Source organism: Corvus hawaiiensis, chromosome 1 (assembly GCF_020740725.1).
Source record: "Corvus hawaiiensis isolate bCorHaw1 chromosome 1, bCorHaw1.pri.cur, whole genome shotgun sequence".
In the NCBI taxonomy this organism is placed as follows: domain Eukaryota; kingdom Metazoa; phylum Chordata; class Aves; order Passeriformes; family Corvidae; genus Corvus; species Corvus hawaiiensis.
Genome location: NC_063213.1, coordinates 41,140,622 through 41,154,459, shown reverse-complemented (window position 1 = coordinate 41,154,459; position 13,838 = coordinate 41,140,622). Strand labels below are relative to the sequence as shown.

At 38.1% G+C, this 13,838-nt stretch overlaps 1 protein-coding gene across 7 annotated transcripts in view; it reads left to right on the top strand.

Annotated features, from left to right (window-relative positions):
• The window catches only part of RARB (retinoic acid receptor beta), a 324,309-nt gene that overhangs the window by 84,529 nt on the left and 225,942 nt on the right, over positions 1-13,838 (top strand). The window contains exon 3 of one of the 7 annotated variants that reach the window (XM_048301829.1): positions 6,583-6,679. The exons of 5 other annotated variants lie outside the window; for them this stretch is intronic. The gene's annotated coding sequence lies outside the window, so the exon portion shown is untranslated. Of the gene's footprint in view, positions 1-6,582; positions 6,680-13,084; positions 13,268-13,838 lie in introns of those variants that run through there. One more of the 7 variants, XM_048301843.1, reaches the window with a different exon arrangement.

The following is a 13,838-nucleotide window of genomic DNA, read 5'->3' as shown; positions in this document are numbered from 1 at the left end:
GGAGAAGCAGATGCAAGGACATGACAAGGCAGAAGGAGAAAGCCCAGTGTGACATGCTGAGCAGTTTGGGGAGAACAGAGGGCAGGAGCAGAGGGAGAGGAAGGTATTGAGGAAGGCAGTGGACACGGCTGAAATTACAGTTGTGGCCGTACTGGGATGAAGAGAGGGAAGGAGACCTATGTTCAGGGTGAGCTGGATGCCCTGAGATGGTCTTGAGAGCCACTAGGGTGCAGAAGGAAGAGAAAAAGAGGGTTGGCTTGAGTCTTGAGTAGAAGTGGAGTGGGGATGGACTGTTTGATCTCACACTGTGCTGGTGTCAGGTTCAGTGGGGTACTTTGCTGAAGGCAAGGTACAACTTTTTACTTTTAAATAATGATTTAGTGATCACTAAGGCTAGTGCTTAAACAAAACTCATCCCAGTAAGTGAAATCCATTATGAGAGTACATCTGCATTGATTGTCATGCTGGATCTTTATCCTCTCCCAAGTGTAGGATGGCACATTATCTCAGCTTTCTTCAGACGGATGGTTAATCCATAGTCTTTTGCTGTCTCAGCACACTGATTGGGGATGAACTTGAGACAGATGGAAAGTTGAAGTCAAGTTCTATAAGTAAAAAAGTGTACATTGGTTAACTCTGTGGAGGCCTTTAATTTTCCTCAGTGAAAAAAGAGTGCCAAATGTTAAATAGGTATATTCCCGACATCTGTGCTGTAAAAAGATGCCCAGGCAGGGGAAACCAGTACACAATGCTCTGTGTTAGGCAGTAAGACAGGTAGTGTTATCACAGCTGTCCCATTGGACTTTTAAATGTAGGGGTGATGTTTCATAATCTATCTTTTGCTGGAAATGGATTACAAAAAAAAAAAAAAATGCTGACCACAGAGCCTGCACACAGGATTCTGCTGAGCTGTGGCAGAGGACTTGCATGTCTGTCTTCTGACAGAGCTTTCTGTAATTTGAGTCATTAGTAGCTGTTTGCAAGCAGGTAGGTGTGCATTCTTTTCTCATTGTGGTACTTCTGAACACTGCATATGATGTTGCTCCCTAGCGCCTTGAGTGTTTTGGTTGATGAGTTATTCTCCCCACCTTAGATGGCAAGCCAAAAATTATTCTTCCTGCATTTCAGGACCATGAAATAGTCTAGTGAAGATTTGGGTGTTTTCTTCCATTTACTTTTGGTAATGTTAGAGATGAAATAGAGGAGAACAAGCCGCCCCGGGAGGTGTGGTGACAGTCGTGGTTATTTGGCATTGTGCTCTTTGTTCCAGTTGTTTGTTAAAATTTAAGTAAATAAAGAGCTAAATTTTCCCTTGAGCCAGGTTGGTATTTCAAGAGACTTTTACTGTAACTAAGAGAAGTTGCCTGAGTACTCTTGGGGGATGTTGTCAGTGTCATTACTATCCTGTAGTGAGCTGAGTAGCAGCGTAGAGGTGGTCTACAGAACCTGCTGAATATTAAATACATGCAAATGTAAGAGGTATGCATGTATATAGCAGTAAATCTGTTCTGTAAAGTATGTAGTTTTTCTCTAGGTCTTATATAAAGCTGTGAATATAAGGACTCTAAACAGTAGTGTTTTCTTCCAAGCAGATAAAATGATATTCTGTTGTACTGTTAAAGTACACTCTCAGGGGTGCTCTTGAGGAAGACAGTGTAAAATACAAAGTTGGAAAAGCTGTTATACTTCATGTTTGATTTCTGCAGATTTTCAAACCTCAGAAAATGAAGTGATGCTTCATTAAAACTAAGATTATCTAGACAATGAGTGTAAATACTTGCAATATGTTTAAATAGCATTATAACTTTTGCAGAATACAAGATTTTAAAGAAGAACTGAGTTGCCTTGTTTCTGCCATTATGAGTTATCTGTAGCATAACATTTAACACTCATAAGATGTTATACTGCATATATTTCACCCTACTGCTTCTCAGATTCATATGAGACATTTATTTTCAGCACACAAATATATATAGAAAACCTAATGCTGACTATAGTAGAATTAAAGTACTTGAGAATATTTAGGACATATGTAAGGAATAGTTTGAGGCTTGCTGGTGCTCTCGATGTAGATCATAGAATCATAGAATAGGTGGTCTGGATTTACCAGCATTAAAGATACAATTGTAAGCAAATACCACTAAAAATTGTGCCCCATAAAATAATGGCAGCTGCTGTTTTTCTTTGTGGTTGTGGATGAGCCTCACTGTGATAGGTAGAGGTTAGATTCTGACAGATTGTGCTGTTGGTCTTGTCATTTGCATTTTTGTGGGTTTTATTGGTAAAATACAGATAAGCATTTTATAGTTAGAACTGTTACCGACAGCTTGGCATGCACTCATACTTAGTGCTATCAAAATGACACTTCTGCTTATGTAAACTTACATGCTTATTACTTACGTCTCCCAAGATAATTGTTCGCTAAACAAGGCAAATGTAAACAGGAGGCTGTTTTTTCATAAAGTTGCTCCTTCAGCTTCCTGTCCATCCCAAAGGTCAAATCCTTTTTTTGTGAGACAAAAAACAGCTGCTGACGCAGCGGTGACAGTGAAGAATGACAATATTATGATCTGTGGTATGGTTAAGAACTCAGAGTTAAAGGTTGTAACAGAGAAACATCCTTTCAGCAGGTTTCTGCAAACCTTAATAAGTGGCAAAAGAAAAATGCTTTTGAAATGAGCACTCATTTAGAATGCTTATTTCTTCATAGTTTAGTCTTTAAGTACTTTTTTCCTGCAGAGGTCTTTACCTGCTAGGGTGCATTTATATTGCTCACATTGTACAAAATACCTGAGGTATTGAAAAAAGCTGTGCTACCACCAAATCTGAATAACTCAACAGTATTGTCTTCAGCCCTGGTCTTATTGCCACTGTGAGGTGGAAAGTTTTATTAATGCTGTGCAGCACACTGAAGCTTGTAAAACTCAGGTAAAGGGCTGACTGACGATGGAGTAGGAGACTCAGCCCAAGTCCTCTGATAATAATAACCTCTGATAATCTGCTCCCACCTCATCTTTCACCATTACTGCTCAAGTTGGTTCCCATCTATGAAAGGGTTTGGGGTGGAGGCCCAGGTCCCTGCAAGTGCTGTGGCCAAGGTGCAACTGTTAGACAAATTTTTGGGGGGTAGTGGTAGGAACAGTCTTGCTGGCACCACTGTGAGGACAGTGGCAGAAGAAAAAAATGAAACCACACATCAGGGGCTCTTCTGTGATGAGCTATTTTGGTCTAAAAAATTAACTCTGCTCCAGAAAATTTACTCTGTCCCAAAACCAGTACCTGAGGTCTGGCACAGGCTTTTGAAATGGGCTGTGGAGCAGATATTTGTGCTGAGTGAGGCTCGGTGCCCGTGCTGGGTTCATCCCCAGCACTCAAAGCTGTTTTAGGTTTGCTCAGAAGAGCTCTACTGATTTCCCTTCCAAGTAATCCTCTACAAACCTGGTGGAGGAGGTTGGATTTATTCATAGCCACCTGTTTGTTTGTTTATTGTGGACCTGGGGGAAGTTTATTAGACATATTAGACATCAAGTTTATTTTTTGTTTTAGCTTTTAATGCTGGATGTTCTGCAGTTCAGGATGTTTCACAGGGCAGCTTTTGTTGTGCTTTAAAAAAAGCTTTAATTACTTCTCTCTAGCTTCCCTTCCATACTTTTTGGTGGAATTTCAGTGATATTTTTCTAGTTATGCTATTAATTTATTTCTTTCATTAAAAAAGGCAGAAGGTTTCTTTAATGCATTCATTTTTGTGCTAAGAGAAGAAGGTGACATTTCATAGAATGGTTTGGGTTGGAAGGAACCTTAAAGATTATCTAGTTCCAACCCCCCCACTATGGGTAGGGATTTCACTCACTAGATCAGGTTGTTCAGGGCCCCATCCAATCTGGCCTTGAATGCTTCAGGGATCCACAACATTTCAAGGAGAATCAGGTTTTCTGGAGTAGGCTGGAAGTCGGAAGTTGAGGGACCAGGGCTGTTGGAACTAGATGATCCTTATGGTCCCTTCCAACCCAAGCCATTCTATGGTTCTATGAATTAACTGTATCAGAAAAAAAAATTTGCTTAGAGAAAGAAGTTAGGAAACTGCTTGCCTATTGCAGGAAAAGAAATGGCGTTTTCCCTTTTTTCCCCAGACCATTCTGTTATTTTTATGTGTGTTCCTTGTTCTGAGCAGTCAGTTGAATTTCACAATACTTAAACTGATATTTAAGAGTTAAATGTTGACAACTAGCAAACCTTTTAAAGTAGTAACCCAGCTAATGGTACAGCTGCCACAATGAGATGTGCTGCTAAAGCTAGAAAAGCTCAAAAAGGAAAGAAGTTGGTAATTCTCAGTGGAGGGTAGCAGTGGCAGGTAAACATTGTCAGTTAAAACATATTTTATCATGATTACCACAGAACTCATTATTATGATTAAAGATGTACTAGCCATGACATGCCAGCTACATGCTGGTAGCAGAAAATACCTGCTGTTTGTAGGTTATTATCAACCTCCTTTGAAGAAAATCAGTCTTTCTTTAAATTTGCAATGCAATGAAACCCCAGGCATTTCTTTGTATCTTTAATTTAAGCATGCTTTTCAAACACAGACACACAGCTGCAGTGAGCAACAAAATGGGTTTGTCATGTTTTGTGGCATCCCACTAAACAAAAAGGGATTTTTTGCAAGTATCTGTGTTAACATTTTGGGATTGTCTGATGAAATTCTGATCCATCTATCTATCTATATGAATGAAACAGAAGAAACTAGAAACTTTGTTAACAGTGCTTAACAGAGTACTGCGCCTTATTTTGAAACCATAATTATAATTATAATTTTTAATGTTATATTGTACCGTAAATAGCATCAGGGGAAATTTCTACCATGAAAAAAAATCACTAACTCTACTGAAGTCATTGATTTTAAACTGTGGTTTGCCTATCATAGAGTCTGATGGAAAAAAATGACAAAAATGCAAGTATAAAATACAAGTTCAGATATAACTAAGTCCATTTCAGAAAGAGTTTATTCTAAGTGTTTGCAGCAGTTATTTTTTCATGCAGAAATCTGTGTTAAGCATCAGATTCAATAAGCTGAAGTTACTTGGTGAGATAGATGCTGTGCAAATATTAAACTGCCTGCTTTGTCAGTGAACCCATGGATGTGTCATTCCTCCTATCTTTATTATTTTTTAAATAATTCAGCACATGTGCACTATTAGCACTGTAATGTGAACACTCCCATGCTGAGGATTTTATTTTGCCTGAGAAGAAAATGAGCTTTGTCTCGCAAAAGGTTGTTGATATCTTGCCTTTTATGACGCGCTATTGTCTCCTGATGAAAGCGTCTCAGTAACTAGGTGGTAGTAAGCCTAAATGTTATAGGGAGAGAAAGCTCTTCCATTTGCAGTTGTGTATTTGTAAACTTACTGGTTTTACTAACTACAGAAACTCAAAGACCGGCTAGTCATGTCTTAAGGAGTCAGTCTATGCCTGTGGCTTAGCAGCATTAAATCACAATTTCTATTTCTCTTTTCAGCATGACTTATTTAATTTTTTTTTTTAGAATTTGATCCTTTTTGTATCCTTGTTTTTTTTCTTATCAACTGATGTAAATTCAGCTTTCTATCTCCACTTTTTTTTCCCTATGCCTCTCACTGTTGCAACTTACCTTGGATGGCAGGTTATTGGTTACTGCCTACGGGAGCCTTTTCCATGAGCTAATTTAGCTGTCAGTCTGAAATTGGTAAAAAGGATGAAAGATGGATCATAGGCCTGGGGCATGCCTAGACCAATATCTAGCATATCCCTATCTGGAAGTACGCTTATTAAAACAGATTTGAAAAATATTTTTTCCCAATCTTGCTCTGCCATCTTTTCATCCAGCTAAGAAAAACATTTTCACAGTGACACTACTGATTCTTTGGCAGCTCTCTTTTTTTTTGAAAGGAGAAAACAGTATTTAGATACAAGATCAATAGAAAAACAAATAGACTATTATATTCCCTAGAGAAACCCCTAGAGAGAAGACAGATGTGCAGAAATTTAATATTCTTGTAGGCAAAAATCACAAACATGGGGGTTCTGCTCAGCTGAAATGAGCTGTGGTAAATGTGTATGAAATAAACATTTAAAAAGGAGTAATAAAAAAAGGAACGCTTTCGGGCTAGGCTGAGGTGCTGTGTTTGAATTTGTGACCCCTTCAAAAAGTAATTTTGCACCTACAAATAGTGCTTACCTTAATATTATATGGTTCAGGCATAACTTCATATAGTGAGTGAAAGGAAGGCTTCTCTCCATCTGCTAAGACATACTCATCCATTCACAAAGTTCATACAGAGAGCTGTGTCTTTAATGTTGCCTCCATTTTTTAATGAAGATAATTATATTCTTCTGCCTGATCTTGAGCCTGTTGTTACTAGGATTAGGTACGTGCTTTGGTTTCTTTTCCAGAATAATTTGCAAATTAAACTAATCAAAATATAACTGTAATTTTCAATAACAAATTAAGTGTCTGTCCACTTTCTGTCCTTACAAGTCCAATCCTGTTGTTGTAGCTACTCAATGAAAGGAGTAAACTTAAACTTTCTGTATCTGCTTTGTCAGGCTTCTTCCTGGAGCTCCTGCACTAAACATCTAACCAGGATGATAAAGGGTTTCCCTCCTATTGGAGAGGCTGCAGGATGAGTCTTAAAGAAACAAGGTAATTGGCTGATGTCACACTTCAGTTGATGTTCTTGCACCTTACCACAAGTTTGCTCGGAGGATTACACATTCAGTTTTTTTGAAAAACACAGATTTTCCTCCCATCCAGTCAGTTTTCTCAATCACATTTGTGTCAAGGTCACCATTCTCTTCTTCCACTTTGAGTTTGCCTAACACTGAAAATTAGGTGTGGATCAAGAGACCTCACGTTTAATTTTAGACACACAAATACCATCACGGAGCTGTGAAAGCAGTGTTAGTTTCTATTCTTTATATTTAGCACATATCAGAAGCAGCTACAAGCTTCTGCCAGCTTGGACCTCGTTTGGGTTTGACTAGATTTTCTACATGCAAAATTCTATACTGCCCTTTCCCTTAAGGAACATATTTTCCAAAGTACAAGATACAACAGGTGTGTGTGTGTCTCAAATGATACAGGGATGGAGAAGTACGTGAGGAAGGGAGAAACCTCAGCAGTAGTACATGTAGTTCTTAAGCTACTTTTAAGTATGTTAAATCGTACCTATTACTGATCTCTTCTTCAAAACAGCATAATTTTACCTCTACCAACAGCTTTGTGTAATTTAGACGTAAAATTGTTTTAAAGGGAGTGGATGTGCATGGTATATCATCTTAAAAGTTGAAATATTAGCATTTTTGTTTGCATTTTTCACTTTCTATCTCATGATTCCTTGAAAATTTGAAATCTACTTACTTACTGGACATTTTTAACCTAAGTGGAGTCTGTACTTGTGCACCTCTTAAATTGTCATTGTGGATTGTCATTTATGAGTGGCTGTGACTCTTGATTGTGGAATTCCTTAATGGAATTCTTGTGTGCTTTTGTGTATTTTGGCAAATGTCTCTTTTATTAGTGTGGAAATACATAGGAAGAGAGGTTTTGTAACGTGGACGTGTGGATCATGAACCTGTGGACACCAAATTTTGTTATTCTTACGTGAAGATAGTCTTGCCAGGAAAATAATGTAGGTTTCCAGAAGGACAATTTGTGTTAACACTAGAAGAGTAGCTTTAAAAAAATTCTTGTGTGAACATCTTTTTCTTCTTCTCAAGATTCAGAAATCTGCAAGAAAATCTAAGGATGAATGGTGATTTTTTTTTTTTTTTTTTCTCATGCTCACAAATGTTAAGCAATGCATGACTGCAAGCATGGGAATCGGATGGAAAACTTATGATCAGATAAGAAAACTGAGAAGGTCTGTCCAGAATGAACACACTTAGGAGACAAAAAAAAAATCATGTATGTACTAATTGGTCCTGCTTTTGTAGAAACTGATCTTCTGCAGTTTTATTTGGTTGTTGAAGGATGTAGACTTTCATTATTAGGTGTTTTGAATTAGGTGGTATAGAGCCAGCAGGAGAGCTGGGGTTAGAGCTCCAGACATCACATCAATTCTGCACTCTATTTGCCACCATAAAGAAAAAAACCAAACCAAACCAAAAAAAAACCCAGGAAAAAAAGCTTCTTTAGTCAATAACTAATACTGTTGTTATGCATGTTACAAACCTGCAAGTCACTAGGCACACTTAACTGTTCTGCATTTTTAGTGGGAATTTCTCACCGGCCCTTGAGGTGATGGTCCATGTTTCTCACACAGCTTTACTTAGGCAGGATGTTTACAGACTGTGTTACACTTCCCTTTCTGTGCACCGTCCCTTTGAGCTGCTTCTGTGAGAGGTACCAGCACTATGGATTCTATGTGGCAGTGCTGCAAAGAGAGGAATAACTTGAGCTGGAATAATTTGAAGACTGAAGAAAATAGTGAGAGAAGGACCAGAAAACCCTTCAAATGGTATAGGTAACAAAGCTCTGGAGAAGACTGCTATAGGAGCTTATGAACTTTCCATCACTAGAAGTATTTAAAAACATGTCTGTCAGGAACAATACTGATGTAGTTTATCCTGTCCTGGGATGAGATGACCTCTTGCAGTCCAGTCTCACCCTTCTGCATGGTGTTGTGTTAAGCTCTCTGATACGTTGTGTGTTGCATGAGTAACCTGGAACATCTGCCTCTCCATAGGCATCTGCCCTCCCCGTCTCCCAGCACACACAATAAGGATCCCACCACAGTGTTTTTCTGGATTTTTCAGGAATTCTGCCTTGGAAAGCTCTTTTCATGTGAAGAAGGAGTGGTATGGCAGACAGACTCTGACATTGCTTTCTGTCTGGCAGTCATGGGGCTGGGTGTCTTGGGAGTCTCTGTTTCTGCATGGCCCATAGGAATCCTTCAACCCATAGTGGATGGTGCCTGTACACCATTCTGGATGCATGGGGCCTCTTTGAAGAGAGCTTTGCAGAGAAAACAGGAGCTTGTGTGTGCATTGATGTAGATCTGGACATCTTGTGCCTTTGTGGCACTTGGGGAAATGATTTAGTATCGGGCTTGGCAGTGCTTGGCAGTGATGGACCCAATGACATTAAAGGTCTTTTCCAACCTATGTGATTCTGTTCTACAGTTCTGTATTTCATGTGTGACCCTGCCCGGTCAGAGGTGCAGAATCTCCATCCTTATCCAAACTTGGGGTGCTGATGCCTGCTGCAAGCTGGAGGACTGTAGCGCAAGGAAGGACTGGGGAAAATGTGGTGTAGGACAGACAAGGGTTGTCTCTTAGGAATGTGAAGTCATCCTAAAGGCTCTTGGCTGCACAGCTTTAGTCAGAGTTGTAAAAAATTAATTTTTCACTTGCTGAAAATTACTGAGCACTTTCCGCAAGCATCTGTTTCTTCAGAGAGAGACAAAGTCTATGTGAAAAATGTTCTGCAGTGAAGACTGGGTGCAAATACCAACTAATTTTTTGGCTGGAGCTTACTTTCATTTTGACTGGTTTTGACTATATTCTTTGGCTTTCCAAAAAGTGCTGTGTATAAAAAAATGGAATTTTAAATGTTTGAAAAAAAAGGGGGCCCAACCCCCTGCAGATAATTCACGTTGTCCAGAAGGGAAGAGACATGTGAGGAGCGATGCTAACAGTCTTTTGTCTCCGTGTCCCCTAGTGTTTTTTTCTACTGTCTTGTTTGAAAGCAGATTGTGTGTGAAGGGTATTTAAAAATATCCAAACTGATCAGAATCATCTATGGCATGGAGGCAGAAATAGCCGGGAAAACAAACAGACCGGAGATGAAATATGGATGAGATAGACATACCAGTGTTTCATGAAAGAGAGAGCTTAAAACCAAAAGCCAAGAAACACAAATACAGGGAGTTAAAGGACAGATACTTTATGATTCACGTTACTGTCTTCAATTAACTATGATATAGAATTGCGCAATTTTTTCCTTTCAAAAGAGAAATCCATCTCCTTGCTTATTTTTCCACTTGCTGCTTTCTGTTTAAGTTAATTCAGCAGTAATTGGATACACTGTGTCTAATTCTTAATAAATCAACGGAACTTTATAGTGATATTGACAGGGGCTTTGCTTGCCCCATTGTTTCTATCAAGAGTTTTATTCTGCTTCAAAACAATTTGCTGTGAACGCCCTTGTTTGTTTGCCACACTAGGCTTTGTTCTGGCTGAAAACTTTGATTTATAACTGTATATAATTGATGGCTGTGGGGTAGGTGGACTATAGCTATTGCTCCTCCTCTTTTAATCTAGCTTTGCTTAGAAATCCATGTAGTGGAGCATTCTCAAGGGAACCAGGCTGGGAAATTCTCTGTATACCCAATGGGAGGCCATTAATCATAGTGAAGAGTCTCTTACTGGCTGCAAGCATGTTTGTGAAAGTCAGGAAAACAAAAGTGGACCACCTCAAAATGACTGATCAGGAGAATAGATGTTAAAGCTGATGTATTCATTGTGATACATCAAAAAAAAAAAAAAAAAAAAAGGAATAGTTTATGCATTGAAGTGTATTTATTCAAATAAGTTTGACACATTTAAAGATATTTTTTACACTAGTAAATAACTATAATTGTAGATGTTAGAGATCAGAGTCCTAGGAAAATGAAATAAAAGTTTCGATGATTGCTGCTGTGGATCTGAGAGAAACTTTGAAAGCACCAGATAAGAAATGCCCAAAGCATTTGCTGAATGTGTCAGAGCTGAGCTGGTTAAAGAAATGCGCTAAAAACTCTAAAATGTCAGGTAAGATTTTGATGAATATTTGTCACAAAAATGTCTCTTCCAGAACTACCAAAAGAACCCCCTAAAATTTAAAAAGAAATTAGAATGTACAGTTTTTTGGGAATAGTTTCTTTCCTGCAGCCATGCATTCTGGCTGTGGTCCAGTGTAGGTGAGGGAGCACCTGTGAGAGCACCTGCAAGCTCTCAGAGGTGGCACTCACCTGAGTACTGTGAAGCCCAAACCCCCATGTTTTCAGGACTGGGGTCTCAGTGCTTCTGTGGGTCCTGCTGTCTTCTCGTATCCTTCACAAAAATGTTCTGCTCAGATGCAAACCTGATGGGTTCCAGTTGTGACTGCTCCGCAAGTATTTGTACGACAAAGTAATTGTGCTCGAGTTGGAGTATAACCAAGCTGGATATGGAGTTACAGGAGGTATTTTTGTGATTAAAAATTTCTGCCCAGCAGGGAGAAATCAAGGAAGTAAAGAGGCTCAAATGCAGTTTTTTAACACTGACAGTCTGGACTTTTCCCCATATAAATAGCCATAAACTATAGGAAGAGAGATATCGTAATATGACATAACAACATTATTTACTAGACAAACAGTTGGGTTTTTTTTTTACTTTAGAGGCTAAATTTAATGCAGTCAAAGATAATGCTACTGTTTGTGTTCTCATGAAGCTGTGGTAGAGCAGCACACTTAAATCAGTTTATTTACCTCACAGAAGTCTTCAATGAATCTTCCTACCAATTCCTAACGATTTCAGCCTATGTACTTTAAAAGAGTTACTAAAATTAATAAATAATTTCCTTGAATAAGGCTTAAATGTGAAAATGGAAATAGCGCTTTCCATAAATTATAATACATTGTTTCAATAATCTGATAAAGTAAGATGGAAACATTTTCTCCAGACATTTGTACAGTAAAAGCTAAAACTTATCCTGACAAAATAGTTACAAAGTTTAAAATGGCATAGCAAGCAGTAAATGAAATCTTAATACAAAATGTGGAAGAATCAGTGTTCATTCTGAAGCACTAAGTATATTTTTTTTCTTAGTTTAAACTAAATTTATGGCATTGGGGAATAGGAGTAAGATACTAACTTACATCTGGTAAGTTTTTAAGATCAAGGGCAAAAACCCTAACTTTCCTGTGATTAAGAGAAATAAAAACTCACCTTAGTCTGTCTTTTTTCCTATTTATGGAAAGGGATTCATTTCAGATACATGTTTTGCCATTTCCAGTATTTGTGTCCCATTTTTATTCAATACTGCTTTATATATTGTCATGACTTAATTTCTTTTTTCTCATACTAAGTTGAAATGAAAATACAGTCTGTGTCCCAAAGATGTATATTCATGCTTTACACAAAGCACATGTTAAGCTGTGGTTATTTCAAGTTAAGCATATCCTTAAGTTGCTCTCAGCAAAGATGACTTCTCTGAGCTGTAGCTTACACCCTTTATTAAATTGCAGCCTAGTCAAACTAGTGCTGTGTCCTATTTTAGTGGTGTTCCACACATGGGTGTAATGCTGCCGCTAGTCTTAAATCCCTTTTAATTACTGCCCCTTCACTTGTTTTCTTGTTTCCTGGCATGGTGGAAGTCCAACTGGAATGAAGTCCAGGCTTAAGTGTTCATCTCAACTATTCATCTTAGCTTTCCCTATTGTTATGCTTATGCAGAGTTTTATGAGACTCATGGGATCAAATGCATTCTCTTAGTTTTACAAAAAATGAATAGCTTTTGTACATTCTTAGCATTTAAAGTAAACACAGCGACTTTTTAAAGTGCTCTTTTTTTCCCAACAACTAAAATACGGTCGTATATTCTAAGCATAAATCATAATTTCATTATCAACAGAGAGAGGTCCAACGAAATATATATGTATAGTTGAATGATATAAGTGGCATTTCTGTGTAAAATGTATTCCTTTGCCCAAGTAAACACTTCATAACAACACGAGTGAAAAGGTGTATTTAAAAATGAAGGCTTAAAGCATGTTACTTATGAGTTATACGGAATGCAGTTTTTGTAAAATATGAAGCTCACTGGATATGATCCAAACCAGCTGAACTATGTTAAAAGGTATAATAAACAGTCATAGCTTTGCATGCAGTTATTTAATTGGCAAATAGATTTTTCTATCACTGTCACTGGCAATAGCAGCCATTTGATACCAGGGCTTGGATTAAATGTTTCATCAGTAGTGCCTATTTAAGGATCTTTATGGAACAACAAGTTAGTCCCCTGGGCAAGCCCATGTCAACTGCAATAAAGAGATCCACACAAGTGAACGAGATGTATTTTTGCAGGATTTACAGGAAGGCTACGATTTGCTTTTCTGTCTGGATGCTTTGAAGGCTGCTTCCCATTTTATTTAACAACAGTGTCTGCTGGTGGCAAATATTGAACACCGAACATTGCACATCCAAAGGATTTTTATAATTTTTCTTGCGGAAACGGATTTGTAAATGGTTGTCATCTTTCTGGAAATAGGTGAGTCTCTAATAAAAGCAGATATTGCAGGATTTCAGTAGTTTTAATTTTCTGGTAAATATTCTACATCTAGACTAAACCTACAGATACTTCAAGTATCTGCCGTTTTTTAGTCTCTCTCATTCAGAACAAAAAGTCAGAACCCCCTGAACACTTCTCTCACCCTTTTGATAAAGGGAAAACGTAATGTCTGTGGATTTCAAGATTGCTTGATGTTATTTAGTCCACTGTCCTGCTCCCAGGGTGCTCATAAGATCTGTGCATGTAGTTAGTGCTTGCTGCAGTGTTTTATAATTGGTTCGTATAATATGTACATTTGTCATTTTATAGCACTTTAGTTGAATTTAGAAGCTTTTTTAAAGTTAATTTTGAATATGTATCTGTGCTTGTCATGGAGCCTCAGTCAGTTCTTCTTGGCAGCTAGATCAATTTTTCCCTGGTTGATTTTAATTTCAGGATTTTGTTTAATATTTTTCATCCTGAAATTCTTTAAGAACAGGCAAAAATACATGATGTGGCTGAAACCGATTGCATCTAATGTTCGTTTTCATGTCCGTGTAACCGTGCTGGG